At 43.5% G+C, this 17,920-nt stretch overlaps 1 pseudogene; it reads left to right on the top strand.

Annotated features, from left to right (window-relative positions):
- The first annotated feature begins 3,225 nt into the window (after positions 1-3,225).
- Positions 3,226-13,949, top strand: LOC112251588 (annotated as a pseudogene).
- Positions 13,950-17,920: the final 3,971 nt, after the last annotated feature.

A 17,920-nucleotide genomic window follows, 5' to 3' on the forward strand; every position in this document is an offset into this window, starting at 1 on the left:
GGTTACCTGCAAGGAAACACGTGCCGTCATCATTGCTTTGCACAAAAAGGGCTTCACAGGCAAGGATATTGCTGCCAGTAAGATTGCACCTAAATCAACCATTTATCGGATCATCAAGAACTTCAAGGAGAGTGGTTCAATTGTTGTGAAGAAGCCTTCAGGGCGCCCAAGAAAGTCCAGCAAGCGCCAGGACCGTCTCCTAAAGTTGATTCAGCTGTGGGATTGGGGCACCACCAGTACAGAGCTTGCTCAGGAATGGCAGCAGGCATGTGCAGTGAGGCGAAGACTTTTGGAGGATGGCCTGGTGTCAAGAAGGGCAGCAAAGAAGCCACTTCTCTCCAGGAAAAACATCAGGGACAGACTGATATTCTGCAACAGGTACAGGGATTGGACTGCTGAGGACTGGGGTAAAGTCATTTTCTCTGATGAATCCCCTTTCCGATTGTTTGGGGCATCTGGAAAAAAGCTTGTCCGGAGAAGACAAGGTGAGCGCTACCATCAGTCCTGTGTCATGCCAACAGTAAAGCATCCTGAGACCATTCATGTGTGGGGTTGCTTCTCAGCTAAGGGAGTGGGCTCACTCACAATTTTGCCTAAGAACACAGCCATGAATAAAGAATGGTACCAACACATCCTCTGAGAGCAACTTCTCCCAACCACCCAGGAACAGTTTGGTGACGAACAATGCCTTTTCTAGCATGATGGAGCACCTTGCCATAAGGAAAAAGTGATAACTAAGTGGCTTGGGGAACAAAACATCGATATTTTGGGTCCATGTGCAGGAAACTCCCCAGACCTTAATCCCATTGAGAACTTGTGGTCAATCCTCAAGAGGGGGGTGGACAAACAAAAACCACAAATTCTGACAAACTCCAAGCATTGATTATGCAAGAATGGGCTGCCATTAGTGTGGCCCAGAAGTTAATTGACAGCATGCCAGGGCAGATTGCAGAGGTCTTGAAAAAGAAGGTTCAACACTGCAAATATTGACTCTTTGCACCAACTTCATGTAATTGTCAATAAAAGCCTTTGACACTTATGAAATGCTTGTAATTATACTTCAGTATTCCATAGTAACATCTGGCAAAAATATCTAAAGACACTGAAGCAGCAAACTTTGTGGAAATTAATATTTGTGTCATTCTCAAAACTTTTGGCCACGGCTGTATACACACCTATATGGTATTATTTTTCTGGTTTGATTTCAGAATACAGTGCCTTCAGAAAGTATTCATACCCCTTGACTTATTCCACATTTTGTTGTGTTACAGGATTTTTTCCCCCACACAATATCCCACAATAACAAAGAAAAAAACATGTTTTTAAAAATGTTTGTAAATGTATTGAAAATTAAATACAGATATCTAATTTACGTAAGTATTCACACCCCTGAGTCAATACTTTGTAGAAGCACCTTTAGCAGCAATTACAGCTGTGAGTCTTTCTGGGTAAGTCTAGAAGAGCTTTCCACACCTGGACTGTTCAACATTTGCCCATTATTATTTTCAAAATTCTTCAAGCTCTGTCAAATTGGTTGTAGATCATTACTAGACAACCATTTTTAAATCTTGTCATAGATTTTCAAGTAGGTTTAAGTCAAAACTGTAACTCGACCACTCAAGAACATTCATTGTCTTCTTGGTAAGCAACTCCAGTGTAGTTTTGGCCTTGTGTTTTAGGTTATTGTTCAGCTGAAAGGTAAATTAATCTCCCAGTGTCTGTGGAAAGTAGACTGAACCAGGTTTTCCTCTAGGATTTTGCCTGTGCTTATCTCCATTCAATTGATTTTTTATTCTGAAAAACTTACCAACCCTTAATTATTACTAGCATACCCATAACATGATGCAGCCACCACAATGCTTGAAAATAAATGTTATTTGGGGATTTGCCACAAACATAACAATTTGTTTTCAGGACATCAAATTACTTGCTTTGCCAATTTGTTTTGCAGTATTACTTTAGTGCCTTGTTGCAAACAGGATGCCTGTTTTGGAATGTTTTATTCTGTACAGGCTTCCTTCTTTTTAATCAATTAGGTTACTATCGTGGAGTAACTACAATGTTGATGACCCATCCTCAGTTTTCTCCTATTATAGCCATTATAGCCACTCTGTAACGGTCTTAAAGTCACCATTGACCTCATTGTGAAATCCCTGAGTGGTTTCCTTCCTCTCCGGTAACTGAGTTAGGAAGGATGCCTGTATATTTGTGGTGACTGGGTTTATTGATACACCATCCAAAGGGTAATTAGTAACTTCACCATGCTCAAAGGGCTATTAAATGTCTGCTTTTTTTTCTCTTTATTTTTTTACCCATCTACCAATAGGTGCCCTTTTTTGTGAGGCATTGGAAAACCTCCCTGGTCTTTGTGGTTGAATCTGTGTTTGAAATTCACTGCTCCACTGAGGGACCCTACATATAATTGTGTGTGTGGGGTACAGAGAATAGGTAGCCATTTAAAAATCATGTTAAACACTATTATTGCACACAGAATGAGTCCATGCAACTTATGTGACTTTTTAAGGAACGATTTACTCCTGAATGTATTTAGGCTTGCCACAACAAAGGGGTTGAATACTTATTGACTCAAGACATTTAATCTTTTCATTTTTTATTAATTTGTAAAAATTAAAAAAAACATTATTCCACTTTGACATTATGGAGTATTGTGTCTAGACCAGTGACAAAAAAATCTCAATGTAATCAATTTTAAATTCAGGCTGTAACACAACAAAATTGGAAAAAGTTAAGGGTAGTGAATACTTTCTGAAAGCACTAAAGTTAAATGCATTAGATTTTGCATTGGTTAGGGTTTCATATAATAATCAGTGTAGTTTTCTTACCTGGTTTATGGCAGTAATATTGTTACATAATACCGCTATATAAAATCTATAATTACTATGGTAGTTAGATGTAAGTTATAATAAATAGGTTATATAAATAATGGTTAACCACTGTAGGCCTAGTTTGATATCAGTTTAGTTGAATGGTTTTAACAAAGTTTTATTGACACTGCACCGGGGGAATGATGTGACGTGTTTCTGCTCTTTGATTGGACGAAGCGCGCCAACGTAGCAAATGGAGTCATCCCGATTGACGCGTCTTTAGCAAATGAGCGCCGGCCAGAGGCGGGGCTAGCCGACCACACAGCTAGACTCGCCTATCAGAGAAAACGACAGGAGTGGCAGGATTCTAACTTCAATATTCACCCACCTGTCTGTCTATGTAGTGATGTGTGCATTTATGTGTGTGTATGTGTTGGCATAGATAATGTATGTGGATTTTAAAAAGCAGAAGTTTAGAAATCTTGCATCGCATCCCAACTAAAGGCAATAAAAAATCGATTGTTCCTAGAAGGGAGTCATTCTCTGGAACAGTTAACTAGACCATCATCAGGCCAGTAGACCAGCAGCGCAGGGAGGATGGATCCGTTGTTGTATCTCGGTAGACTGGTAGTTCTCTTTCTGTTGTGGATCAAGGTGAAAGGCTTAGACTACGTGATCGTTCACCAGAGATGGATATTCGTCTGTCTATTTCTGCTGCCGCTCTCAGTCATATTTGATGTATATTATTACATGCGCGTGGCTCATTTTCAAAATGTGTTCCGCGCGTGCGGGACATCCAGAGACAGTTAAATCCACGTGGCTAAATTACAACGACAACGTGTGTGCGCGTGCGTGAGAGAGAGTGCCTTGAGGTTCCTGGGGTGAGGAAAGACTGTAATCCCTCTCTTCCTAAAGAGAGTTTTGGAAAGAACGAGGGATTTGGGAATGAATGAGAGGAATAACAAACTGCAGCATTCACTGCATAGGTCTTGGAGTTCAGTGTGTGTGTGCATTCTGGGAGCTCAGTATTTGAGCATGGCATCAGATACTGTATGTCGTTTACAAAGTTTAAATTCTTTCTTCCATCGAATGCTCTGTAGTGATTTATAGGGAATAGCAGGAGTAGGGCTTTAATCAGAGACCCCAGAGAAAGTGCAGTGCCTTCTGTGCCATAAAGGTCCAGACCTTTAGGCAGAGGCCATAATACATACAGTATGATACTGTGTGTGGGTTGCAGGTACACGTGTGGAGGAAGGAGGGGGGGGGGAGACTCACATGTGTACAGGTCGACCTGGCTGGCTGACTGTCTCTCTCAGAGGTGGGAAATACAAGAAGACTAACAAGAACATCATGATCAACATGATGGACATACTGGAGGTGGACACACAGGCAGGTAGGACAAACACACTCGCACGCTGTAGCTCTGTATATAAAAGTATGTAGGTGTGTGTAAACCTGGGAAAGTATATGTACAACAGGTGGTTCGTGTGGAGCCCCTGGTCAACATGGGTCAGATCACTGCTCTCCTCAACTCCCTGGGCTGGACTTTGCCTGTGCTGCCAGAACTGGACGACCTCACTGTCGGTAACTCCCTGAGCTGGACTCTGCCTGTGCTGCCAGAACTGGACGACCTCACTGTCGGTAACTCCCTGAGCTGGACTCTGCCTGTGCTGCCAGAACTGGACAACCTCACTGTCGGTAACTCCCTGGGCTGGACTTTGCCTGTGCTGCCAGAACTGGACGACCTCACTGTCGGTAACTCCCTGAGCTGGACTCTGCCTGTGCTGCCAGAACTGGACGACCTCACTGTCGGTAACTCCCTGGGCTGGACTCTGCCTGTGCTGCCAGAACTGGACGACCTCACTGTCGGTAACTCCCTGGGCTGGACTCTGCCTGTGCTGCCAGAACTGGACGACCTCACTGTCGGTAACTCCCTGAGCTGGACTCTGCCTGTGCTGCCAGAACTGGACGACCTCACTGTCGGTAACTCCCTGGGCTGGACTCTGCCTGTGCTGCCAGAACTGGACGACTTCACTGTCGGTAACTCCCTGGGCTGGACTCTGCCTGTGCTGCCAGAACTGGACGACCTCACTGTCGGTACGCTATGCATATCATTATATCTGCATATCATCAGTATATATTGTTGGCTCAGGTTTTATGGTGCATGGTGGTATATGTTTTTGTGTATGGTTTTGAGTTATTGGTATATGGTATATAATATATATATTGTTGCATGGCTGTTATATGGTATATATGGTGGTATATGCAATGATGTATATAAACCCCAGATTGCTGATGCTATGTATTGGCCATTGGCTTCTTTCACGCTTCTAGGTTTGTAGAACGGAAGTTCAGCAAAGTGGTATTGTTTATGTTCTGGTCGCTAGCAACAGCGCAGAATTATCAAGCTTGCATAATGGCGACACAATCCTCTCACCGATGCTGTTGTAGTGTCCCTTTTTGTTCCAACAAACAAAAACCATATCTCAGCTTTCACAACTTCCCAAGAATGCAACTTTACGTGACAGCGGGGTGAGAGCAATTAGAAGAGATGAGGGCCCTGACGTCACTATTTTACGTGGGAGCACCTTCGTCTGTTGCCTGCATTTTAACCTGGCCAACTGTCGGCCATATTGGCACTCCCCAGTAGGAGCAGTCCTCCATAGGAATGAATGGAATTCTACACTATTTCAATTAAGGACAAAATTATATATATTTAAGTATTTGTATTGTTGTAGTGGGGACAGTAAAATTATACTTGAAGGAAAATGTTTTTAAATCTATTTATTTTAATTTGAGTGTTTAGTTCACATAATAAAATGTATACTGAACAAAAATATATAAACTGTCACGTCGTGTATGTAGGTAGCAGGGAAGTCAAGCGCAGGAGAATTCAACTTGGTATAAATGGAGTATTTTAATAACTTAAAACAGACTCCAAAACCAAAGTCCATAATAAAATAAATGTGGGTACAAGAACCCGTCACACACCAATCCATAAAACATGAACATAACAATAAACAATCTCTGACAAGGACATGAGGGGAAACAGAGGGTTAAATATACAACATATAATGAATGGGATTGGAACCAGGTGTGTAAGAAGACCAGAAAAAAACTATAGAAAATGAAACATAGATCAATGATGGCTTGAAGACCGGTGACGTCGATCGCCGAGCACCACCTGAACAAGGAGAGGCATCGACTTCGGTAGAAGTCGTGACATAAACACAGGCCTCCCGAGTGGCGCAGCGGTCTAAAACACGCAGTGTTGCAGCGTCACTACAGCCTGGGGTTCACATAGGGAGTCCCATAGGGCGGCACACAATTGGTCCAGAGTTGTCCGAGTTAGGGGCAGATAATGCCAAGAGTGTGCAAAGCTGTCATTAAGGCAAAGGGTGGCTACTTTGAATAATCTCAAATATGAAATATATTTTGATTTGTTTAACACCTTTTTGGTTACTACATGATTCCATATGTGTTATTTCATAGTTTTGATGTCTTCACTATTATTCTACAATGTAGAAAATAGTAAAAATAAAGAAAAACTCTTGAATGAGTAGATGTGTCCAAACATTTAACTGGTACTGTATATAAATGCAACATGTAACAATTTCAAAGATTTTACCTTGTTATAGTTCATATAAGGAAATCAGTCAATTGAAATAAATAAATTAGGCCCTAATCTATCGATTCTAGGGCATAGGCCCACCCACTGGGGAGCCAGGTCCAGCCACTGGGGAGCCAGGTCCAGCTAATCAGAATGAGTTTTTCCCCACAAAAGGGCTTTATTACTGATAGAAATACTGATAATGCTGCTTAATCAGTTTCTTGATAAGCCACACATGTCAGGTGGATGGATTATCTTGGCAAAGGAGAAATGCTCACTAACGGGGACGTAAACAAATTTGTGCACAAAATTTGAGAGAAAATAGCTTTTTGTGTGTATGGAACATTTCTGGTTGCACGGTGGCTTCAACCCAGCGCCCCATGTCAGTCATCTAGCGTATATATGAATCATTGGGTATATATATTGTTCGGCTGTGTTATATGGTGGTATATGTTGTTGTTGTTGTTGTTCTATAGAACAACTGACTGATTGTCATCCAGAGGGGTATACTACAAAGCAGGATCAATGAGTTAGCAGGATCAATGAGTTAGTCAGCTGACTGGCCTATCTATTCTGAAATAACTTTTTTATTTTTAAGATAAGCTTGAAATGGGCATGGACTAATTGAATCAACAACCAAAAACACATATCTACTTTTAGTTTTCTTAATGAAACAGAAAATCAATAGTTATTTCTGGTTGTTGATCAAAGTTCGCTGGCTAACTCATTGATTCTGCTTTGTAGTATACCCCTCTGTAGCTGAGTGTTTCCATGGCATCTTATCCATCAGGGTTGTTTATTTCCTGTTGGGAGCATCATCACCCTCTCTTATTGGATTAGAGGATCAATTGTTTATAGATGGTAGAGTTCCGAGGGTGAAACTCAGAGGAAATGGCTTCAGAGTGCACAGCACTCCTGGATCAGATTCCATAATGGTTTTCCGGATCCATAAATGTTAGAGCAACAGCTTAATGTTTTCTCTTCAGCATGCTGTAGATTAATCTGGAGCACCACAGAGAATGACACACACACACACACACACACACACACGATAAACTGTTTGAGTGTTTACGCTGCTCTCTGCTTCACCTGTGAGGAGATCGAGTTCCCCAAGTCCCTAAAGTGTTGTTGTTTTGTTTGTCTATGTGTCCTGTATTGTTGGTGTTGTAAATTGACTGTGTCCCTGAGCACTAGTGTGCCCCAACTGTCTTTTGTTTACTGAATAATCAAGCCTACCTGTCCACCCCACCCCATCCCTCCCTCTTTCTCCCTCTCGCTCTCCATCTACAGGAGGTCTGGTGATGGGTACAGGTATAGAGTCATCCTCTCATATCTACGGACTCTTCCAGCACATCCGTGTTGCCTTTGAACTGGTGCTGGCTGACGGCAGCCTGGTCCGCTGCACTGAGGTGAGCAGAGCTCTCTTTACTGCTCAGATCTTTAAGAGAACCTTGGTGTCGGAGCAGAGCAATACCTCCAGTTCTGAAGCTCACAGAGCAATGCTACAGGCCTCCAGTTCTGTAGCTCACAGAGCAATGCTAAAGGCTTCCAGTTCTGTAGCCCACAGAGCAATGCTACAGGCTTCCAGTTCTGTATCCCACAGAGCAATGCTACAGGCTTCCAGTTCTGTATCCCACAGAGCAATGCTACAGGCTTCCAGTTCTGTATCCCACAGAGCAATGCTACAGGCTTCCAGTTCTGTAGCCCACAGAGCAATGCTACAGGCTTCCAGTTATGTAGCCCACAGAGCAATGCTACAGGCTTCCAGTTATGTAGCCCACAGAGCAATGCTACAGGCTTCCAGTTCTGTAGCCCACAGAGCAATGCTACAGGCTTCCAGTTCTGTAGCCCACAGAGCAATGCTACAGGCTTCCAGTTCTGTAGCCCACAGAGCAATGCTACAGGCTTCCAGTTCTGTAGCCCACAGAGCAATGCTACAGGCTTCAAGTTCTGTAGCTCACAAAGCAATGCTACAGGATTCCAGTTATGTAGCTCACAGAGCAATGCTACAGGCTTCCAGTTCTGTAGCTCACAAAGCAATGCTACAGGCTTCCAGTTCTGGAGCTCACAGAGCAATGCTACAGGCTTCCAGTTCTGGAGCTCACAGAGCAATGCTACAGGCTTCCAGTTCTGGAGCTCACAGAGCAATGCTACAGGCTTCCAGTTCTGGAGCTCACAGAGCAATGCTACAGGCCTCCAGTTCTGGAGCTCACAGAGCAATGCTTACAGGCCTCCAGTCCTTAGCTCACAGAGCAGTGCTACAGGCCTCCAGTTCTGTAACTAACAGAGCAAAGCTACAGACCTATAGTCCTTTAGAAAACATAAAGCCAACACCACTGGAAATGGCAGTTAATCTGGAAACAAAGGGTCCACAGTACATCCAGAGAGAGCGAGAGAGAAGGAAAGGAGAAAGAAGGAGGATTGCTTCTGCAATCTGCTATGTGGCTCTTACAGAAGGGGAACTGATGTTCTCTGTGTGTGTGTGTGTGTGTCTTCTCTAACAGGAAGAGAACTCTGACCTGTTCCACGCAGTTCCATGGTCCTGTGGAACTCTGGGGTTCCTGGTTGCTACAGAGATAAAGATCGTCCCGGCAAGGTATTGGGTTCGTCGGCAGTATGAGCCAATCAGAGGGCTGGAGAACATCTGCTGTCGTTTCAGTGAGGCGTCTGAGGACAAGAACAACACATTTGTAGAAGGACTGCAGTACTCACTTGACAAAGTTGTTATCATGACTGGCACTATGACTGACACGGCTGAACCCGACAAGGTGAGAGAGAGAGAAATAGAGGAAGAATGATAAGGTACTCTCAGAAGGACAATGGAGGAGAAGACTGCTGTTTGTCTGCAAGATGTAACCATAACCCTGCACTGTGTGTGTCTGTGTGTGTGTTTCAGATCAACAGGATCAGCCTGCACTATAAGCCGTGGTTCTTCAAGCACGTTGAGAGATACCTGACAGAGAACAACACAGCAGTGGAGTACATCCCACTACTACCACAGACACACACGATCCATCTTCTGGGAGCTCCAGGTACACACACACACACACACACACACAACAAAATCGAATTTTATTTGTCACATGCGCCGAATACAATAAGTGTAGACCTTACCATGAAATGCTTACTTACAAGCCCTTAACCAACAGTGCAGTTCAAGAAGTTAAAATAATTACCAAATAAACTAAAGTAAAAAATGTTAAAGTAACACAATAAAATACAAATAACGAGGCCACATACAGGTTGATACCGGTACCGAATCAGTACGTGGGGGTACAGGCCAGTTGAGGCAATTTGTACATGTAGGTAGGGGTGAAGTGACCATGCATAGACAGCAAACAGCGAGTAGCAGCAGCGTACCAAACAAATGGAGGGGGGGGGGGTGGTGTCAATGTAAATAGTCTGGTGGCCATTTTATTAATTGTTCAGCAGTCCCATGACTTTGGGTAGAAGCTGCCAAGGAGCCCCCCGGTCCTAGACTTGGGGCGCTCCGGTACCGCCTACCGTGCGGTAGCAGAGAAAACAGTCCTCCTTATAGGCTGTCTCGTCGTTGTTGGTTCTCAGGCCTACCACTGTTGTGTCGTCAGTAAACTTAATGATGGTGTTGGAGTCGTGTTTTGCCACGCAGTCGTGGTTGAACAGGGAGTACAGGAGGGAACTAAGTACACACCCCTGAGGGGCCCCAGTGTTGAGGATCAGCGTGGCCGACGTGTTGTTGCCTACCCTTACCACCTGGGGGCTGTCCCTCAGGAAGTCCAGGATCCAGTTGCAGAGGGGGGTGTTTAGTCCCAGAGTCCTTAGCTTAGTGATGAGCTTCATGGGCACTATGGTGTTGAATGCTGAGCTGTAGTCAATGAACAGCATTCTCACATAGGTGTTCCTTTTGTCTAGGTGGGAAAGGGCAGTGTGGAGTGCGATTGAGATTGCGTCATCTGTTAGGGCGGTATGCGAACTCAAGTGGGTCTAGGGTATCCGGGAGGATGCTGTTGATGTGAGCCATGACCAGCCTTGCAAAGCATTTCATAGTTACCGACGGGAGTGCTATGGGCAGTAATCATTTAGGCAGGTTACTTTCGCTTCCTTGGGCACAGGGACTGTGGTGGTCTGCTTGAAACCTGTAGGTATTACAGACTCGGTCAGGGAGAGGTTGAAAATGTCAATGAAGACACTTGCCAGTTGGTCCGCGCATGATTTTAGTACATGTCCTGGTAATCCGTCTGTACCCGCGGCTTTGTGAATGTTGACCTGTTTAAAGGTTTTGCTCACATCGGCTACCAATCACGGTGTCACCTAGTCATCCAAAACAGCTGGTGCTCTTGTGCATGCTTCAGTGTTGCTTGCCTCAAAGCGGGCATAAAAGTAATTTAGCTCGTCTGGTAGGCTCGCTTCACTGGGCAGCTCACTTCTGGGTTTCCCTTTGTAGTCCGTAATAGTTTTCATGCCCTGCCACATCTGACGAGCATCAGAGCCGGTGTAGTAGGATTCAATCTTCATCCTGTATTGACGCTTTGCTTGTTTGATGGTTCGTCTGAGGGCATAGCAGGATTTCTTATAAGCGTCCGGATTAATGTCCCACTCCTTGAAAGTGGCAGCTCTAGCCTTTAGCTCGATGCGGATGTTGCCTGTAATCCATGGCTTCTGGTTGGGACATACGGTCATTGTGGGGATGATGTCGTCAGTGCACTTATTGATGAAGCCGATGACCACTTCCGTATTGAGCGATTCACTGGTACTTTAGTTTTAGCATGTAAGCAGGAATCAGGAGGATAGAATTATGGTCAGATTTGCCAAATGGAGGGCGGGGGAGAGCTTTGTATGCATCTCTGTGTGTGGAGTAAAGGTGGTCTGTAGTTTTTTTCCCTCTGGATGCACATGCTGGTAAAAATGTGGTAAAACTGCATTAAAGTCCCTGGCCACTAGGAGCGCCGCTTCTGGGTGAGCATTTTCTTGTTTGCTGATGGCCTTATAGAGTTGGTTGAGATCCAGCATCGGTCTGTGGTGGTTGGTAAATAGACGGCTACAAATAATATACGTTTCATCTTCATGCCCTTGCTGATGGAAGGAGGTTTTCACTCAAAATCTCACGATACATGGCCCATTCATTCTTTCCTTTATACGGATCAGTCGTCCTGGTCCCTTTGCAGAAAAACAGCCCCAAAGCATGATGTTTCCACCCCCATGCTTCACAGTAGGTATGGTGTTCTTTGGATGCAACTCAACATTCTTTGTCCTCCAAACACGACGAGTTGAGTTTTTACCAAAAAGTTATATTTTGGTTTCATCTGACCATATGACATTCTCCCAATCTTCTTCTGGATCATCCAAATGCTCTCTAGCAAACTTCAGAGGGGCTGGACATGTACTGGCTTAAGCAGAGGGACATGTCTGGCACTGCAGGATTTGAGTCCCTGGCGGCGTAGTGTGTTTGTTACTTTGGTCCCAGCTCTCTGCAGATCATTCACTAGGTCCCCTCGTGTGGTTCTGGGATTTTTGCTCACTGTTCTTGTGATCATTTTGACCCCACGGGGTGAGATCTTGCGTGGAGCCCCAGATCGAGGGAGACTATCAGTGGTCTTGTATGTCTTCCATTTCCTAATATTTGCTCCCACAGTTGATTTCTTCAAACCAAGCTGCTTACCTATTGCAGATTCAGTCTTCCCAGCCTGGTGCAGGTCTACAATTTTGTTTCTGGTGTCCTTTGACAGCTCTTTGGTCTTGGCCATAGTGGAGTTTGGAGTGTGACTGTTTGAGGTTGTGGACAGGTGTCTTTTATACTGATAACAAGTTCAAACAGGGGCCATTAATACAGGTAACGAGTGGAGGACAGCGGAGCCTCTTAAAGAAGAAGTTACAGGTCTGTGAGAGCCAGAAATCTTGCTTGTTTGTAGGTGACCAAATACTTATTTTCCACCATAATTTGCAAATAAATTCATTAAAAATCCTACAATGTGATTTTCTGGATTTTTTTTCTTCTCATTTTGTCTATCATAGTTGAAGTGTACCTATGATGAAAATTACAGGCCTCTCTCATTTTTTAAAAGTGCGAGAACTTGCACAATTGGTGGCTGACTAAATACTTTTTTGCCCCACTGTACATACACATACATACATATACACACACACACACAGTGCATTAGACAGATGATACAAAGTGACCCTTTTATCCTGCAGATTTCAGCATGTCATCATCTCCTCCCCCAGCACATAACTCTGCATTAGTCTCCCTAATGTACACAGACACACACGCTGCCATTAGGACGCCACGTGTGGTTTGCTGGTAATTGTTCCTTAACCTTAAATTATGTTCGAAATTATGGCAAGTTTTTCTCTGACAGTTATATGAGACATAGAGGAGGGTCGTGTTCTGTGGGACATATAATAAACAATCTTTCTGAAATAGAAAACTAATATGTGTTTCACTCCATTTCAAAACTGTTTTTCCCTACTGGACACAACTGTGGAGCTGGAAAGCTGATTGCTGTAAACATGAATGTGTGTTTTTGTCTCCAGGACATCATCCCGTTTGGTAACCACCCAGTGTCCCCGTGTTCCGGTGGATGGTTCCTCCTAAGATCTCTCTGTTGAAGCTGACCCAGGGAGAGACCATCTGACAACTGTATGAGCAGCACCATGTTGTGCAGGACATGCTGGCCCCCATGAAACACATCCAGACCGCTATCGCACGCTTTCACCAGGACATCCATGTAAGACACACAGACACACACAAACTAGTACATTTCACATAAGACACATAGCATGCTTCCTCAATGTAACATACCCTAATACATTATACACACAAGTGTGACTGAGTTAGTTTATCTCATTTTAGGGGTGTGAATGAGTTGGAACAGTATATCTAATTTTAGGGGAGTGACTGAGTTGGTATATCTCGTTTAAGGGTGTAACTGTCTCATTGCAGGGGTGTAACTAAGTTGGTATGTCCCTCCCTGCAGGTGTACCCTCTGTGGTTGTGTCCGTTCGTGCTCCCCCTGGCCCGGGGGATGGTTCATCCTAAAGGTGAGGAGGCAGAGCTGTACGTGGACATCGGAGTGTACGGAGAACCCAGGGTCAAACACTTCATGTAGACAGCTGGAGCAGTTTGTCAGAGAGGTGCATGGGTTAGTTTCAGTTGTGCGTGTGTGTGTGTAGGTTCCAGATGCTGTATGCAGATGAGTACATGGAGCGTAGTGAGTTCTGGGTAATGTTTGTCGGGATGTTAAAATCACCGGAGCTGGGCTGTTGGGACGCTTTCCCTGAGGTATACGACAAGATCTGCAAAGCTGCACGACACTGACCTCTGACCACTAACCCCTGATCCTTTAACATCTGCCATCCCACTAGTAACACGATGAAGATTAGAGCCTTTAAGGAGTGTTCTCAGCCTGTTTGTATTGTAAAGCCCAGTGAATGTGAATGTGCTGATGAAACAAATACAGCCTTAACACCAGCCTGTTTTGATGTACACTAGCGTTCAAAAGTTTGGGGTCACTTCGAAATGTCCTTGTTTTTGAAAGAAAAGCAAAACAATTTGTCCATTAAAATAACATCAAATTGATCAGAAATACAGTGTAGACATTGTTAATGTTGTAAATGACTATTGTAGCTGGAAACGGACGATAAAAAAAAAAAAATGGAATATCTACATAGGCGTACAGAGGCCCAATTTCAGCAACCATCACTCCTGTGTTCCAATGGCAGGTTGTGTTAGCTAATCCAAGTTTATCATTTTAAAAGGCTAATTGATCATTAGAAAACTGTTGTGTTAACTACACTGCTCAAAAAAATAAAGGGAACACTTAAACAACACAATGTAACTCCAAGTCAATCACACTTCTGTGAAATCAAACTGTCCACTTAGGAAGCAACACTGATTGACAATAAATTTCACATGCTGTTGTGCAAATGGAATAGACAACAGGTGGAAATTATAGGCAATTAGCAAGACATCCCCAATAAAGGAGTGGTTCTGCAGGTGGTGACCACAGACCACTTCTCAGTTCCTATGCTTCCTGGCTGATGTTTTGGTCACTTTTGAATGCTGGCGGTGCCTTCACTCTAGTGGTAGCATGAGACGGAGTCTACAACCCACACAAGTGGCTCGGGTAGTGCAGCTCATCCAGGATGGCACATCAATGCGAGCTGTGGCAAGAAGTTTTGCTGTGTCTGTCAGCGTAGTGTCCAGAGCATGGAGGCGCTACCAGGCCAGTACATCAGGAGGCATGGAGGAGGCCGTAGGAGGGCAACAACCCAGCAGCAGGACCGCTACCTCCGTCTTTGTGCAAGGAGGAGCAGGAGGAGCACTGCCAGAGCCCTGCAAAATGACCTCCAGCAGGCCACAAATGTGCATGTGTCTGCTCAAACGGTCAGAAACAGACTCCATGAGGGTGGTATGAGGGCCCGACGTCCACAGGTGGGGGTTGTGCTTACAGCCCAACACCGTGCAGGACGTTTGGCATTTGCCAGAGAACACCAAGATTGGCAAATTCGCCACTGGTGCCCTGTGCTCTTTACAGATGAAAGCAGGTTCACACTTAGCATATGTGACTGACGTGACAGAGTCTGGAGACGCCTCCACGTCTCCTGGCGTTGTACGAGATATTCAGTTTCTTGGTAATTTCTCACATGGAATAGCCTTCATTTCTCAGAACAAGAATAGACTAACGAGTTTCAGAAGAAAGTTCTTTGTTTCTGGCCATTTTGAGCCTTTAATCAAACCCACAAATACTCAACTAGTCTATAGAATGCCAGTTTTATTGCTTCTTTAAATCAGCAAAACAGTTTTCAGCTGTGCATAACATAATTGCAAAAGGGTTTTCTAATGATCAATTAGCCTTTTAAAATTATAAACTTGGATTAGCTAACACAACGTGCCATTGGAACACAGGAGTGATGGTTGCTGATAATGGGCCTCTGTACTAGTGGTCGACCGATTTATGATTTTTCAACGCCGATACCGATTATTGGAGGACCAAAAAACACCGATACTGATTAAATCGGCCGATTCTTATTTATTTATTTGTAATAATAACAATTACAACAATACTGAATGAACACTTATTTTAACTTAACCTCTAGCGTCGAGCTATCCCGTATCCGGGAGCGTAATTATAGCCTCAAGCTCATTACCATAACGCAACGTTAACTATTCATGAAAATCGCAAATGAAATTAAAGAAATATATTCACTCACAAGCTTAGCCTTTTGTTAACAACACTGTCATCTCAGATTTTCAAAATATGCTTTTCAACCATAGCTACACAAGCATTTGTGTAAGAGTATTGATAGCTAGCATAGCATTAAGCCTCGCATTCAGCAGGCAACATTTTCACAAAAACAAGAAAAGCAATCAAATAAAATCATTTACCTTTGAAGAGCTTCGGATGTTTTCAATGAGGAGACTCTCAGTTAGATAGCAAATGTTCATTTTTTCCAAAAAGATTATTTGTGTAGGAGAAATCGCTCCGTTTTGTTCATCACGTTTGGCTAAGAAAAAAATCAGAAAATGCAGTGTCTACAACGCCGAACTTTTTACCCAATTAACTCCATAATATCGACAGAAACATGGCAAACGTTGTTTAGAATCAATCCTCAAGGTGTTTTTCACATATCTATTTGATGAAAAATCAATCGTGGCAGCTGTGTTTCTCCTCGAAGCAAACGAAAAATACACGCAGCTGGAGATTACGCAATAATTGCAACGGAGGACACCAAGCGGCCACCTGGTAGATGTAGTCTCTTAAGGTCAATCTTCCAATGATTTGCCTACAAATACGTCACAATGCTGTCGACACCTTGGGGAAACGACAGAAAGTCTAAGCTCATTCGTGACCCATACACAGCCATATAAGGAGACATTGGAACACAGCGCATTCAAAATCTGGAGCACTTCCTGTATGAAATTTCATTTTGGTTTCGCCTGTAGCATTAGTTCTGTGGCACTCACAGACAATATCTTTGCAGTTTTGGAAACGTCAGTGTTTTCTTTCCAAAGCTGTCAATTATATGCATAGTTGAGCATCTTTTCGTGACAAAATATCTTGTTTAAAACGGGAACGTTTTTTAAATCCATAAATTAAAAGAGCGCCCCCTATATCCAAGAAGTTAATATGATACATCAATAAAATCAATTTAGCCTCAAATAAATAATGAAACATGTTCAATTTGGTTTAAATAATGCAAAAACAAAGTGTTGGAGAAGAAAGTAAAAGTGCAATATGTGCCATGTAAGAAAGCTAACGTTTAAGTTCCTTGCTCAGAACATGAGAACATATGAAAGCTGGTGGTTCCTTTTAACATGAGTCTTCAATATTCCCAGGTAAGAAGTTTTAGGTTGTAGTTATTATAGAAATTATAGGACTATTTCTCTCTATACGATTTGTATTTCATGTGCCTTTGACTATTGGATGTTCTTATAGGCACTTTAGTATTGCCAGTGTAACAGTATAGCTTCCATCCCTCTCCTCGCCGCCACCTGGGCTTGAACCAGGAACACATCGACAACAGCAACCCTCGAAACAGCGTTACCCATGCAGAGCAAGGGGAACAACCACTCCCAAGTCTCAGAGCGAGTGACGTTTGAAACGCTATTAGCGCGCACCCCGCTAACTAGCTAGCCATTTCACATCGGTTACACCAGCCTAATCTCGGGAGTTGATAGGCTTGAAGTCATAAACAGCGCAATGCTTGAAGCATTGCGAAGAGCTGCTGGCAAAACGCATGAAAGTGCTGTTTGAATGAATGCTTACGAGCCTGCTGGTGCCTACCATCGCTCAGTTAGACTGCTCTATCAAATCATAGACTTAATTCTAACATAATAACACACAGAAATACGAGCCTTTGGTCATTAAAATGGTCAAATCCGGAAACTATCATTTCGAAAACAAAACAAACCGTTCTGTATTTTATCTAACGGGTGGCATCCCTAAGTCTAAATATTGCTGTTACATTGCACAACCTTCAATGTTATGTCATAATTACGTACAATTCTGGCAAATTAGTTCGCAATGAGCCAGGCGGCCCAAACTGTTGCATATACCCTGACTCTGCGTGTGTAACGGTTCTCTTGTGGTGAAGGAGAGTCGGACCAAAATGCAGCGTCTAGATTGCGATCCATGTTTAATCAAACAAACGTAACACGAATACACACAAAACACTACAAAACAATAAACGTAACGAAAACCGAAACAGCCTATACTTGTGTCAACTAACACAGCGACAGGAACAAAGACACTAAGGACAATCACCCACGACAAACTCAAAGAATATGGCTGCCTAAATATGGTTCCCAATCAGAGACAACGATAAACACCTGCCTCTGATTGAGAACCACTCCAGACAGCCATAGACCTTGCTAGATAACCCCACTAGCTACAATCCCAATACATACACACCAAAACCCCAAGACAAAACACACCACAATACAAAAACCCCATGCCACACCCGGGCCTGACCCAATACATGAAGAAAAACACAAAATACTTAGACC

The sequence above is a fragment of the Oncorhynchus tshawytscha genome, linkage group LG05 (genome assembly GCF_018296145.1).
Source record: "Oncorhynchus tshawytscha isolate Ot180627B linkage group LG05, Otsh_v2.0, whole genome shotgun sequence".
NCBI lineage: Eukaryota > Metazoa > Chordata > Actinopteri > Salmoniformes > Salmonidae > Oncorhynchus > Oncorhynchus tshawytscha.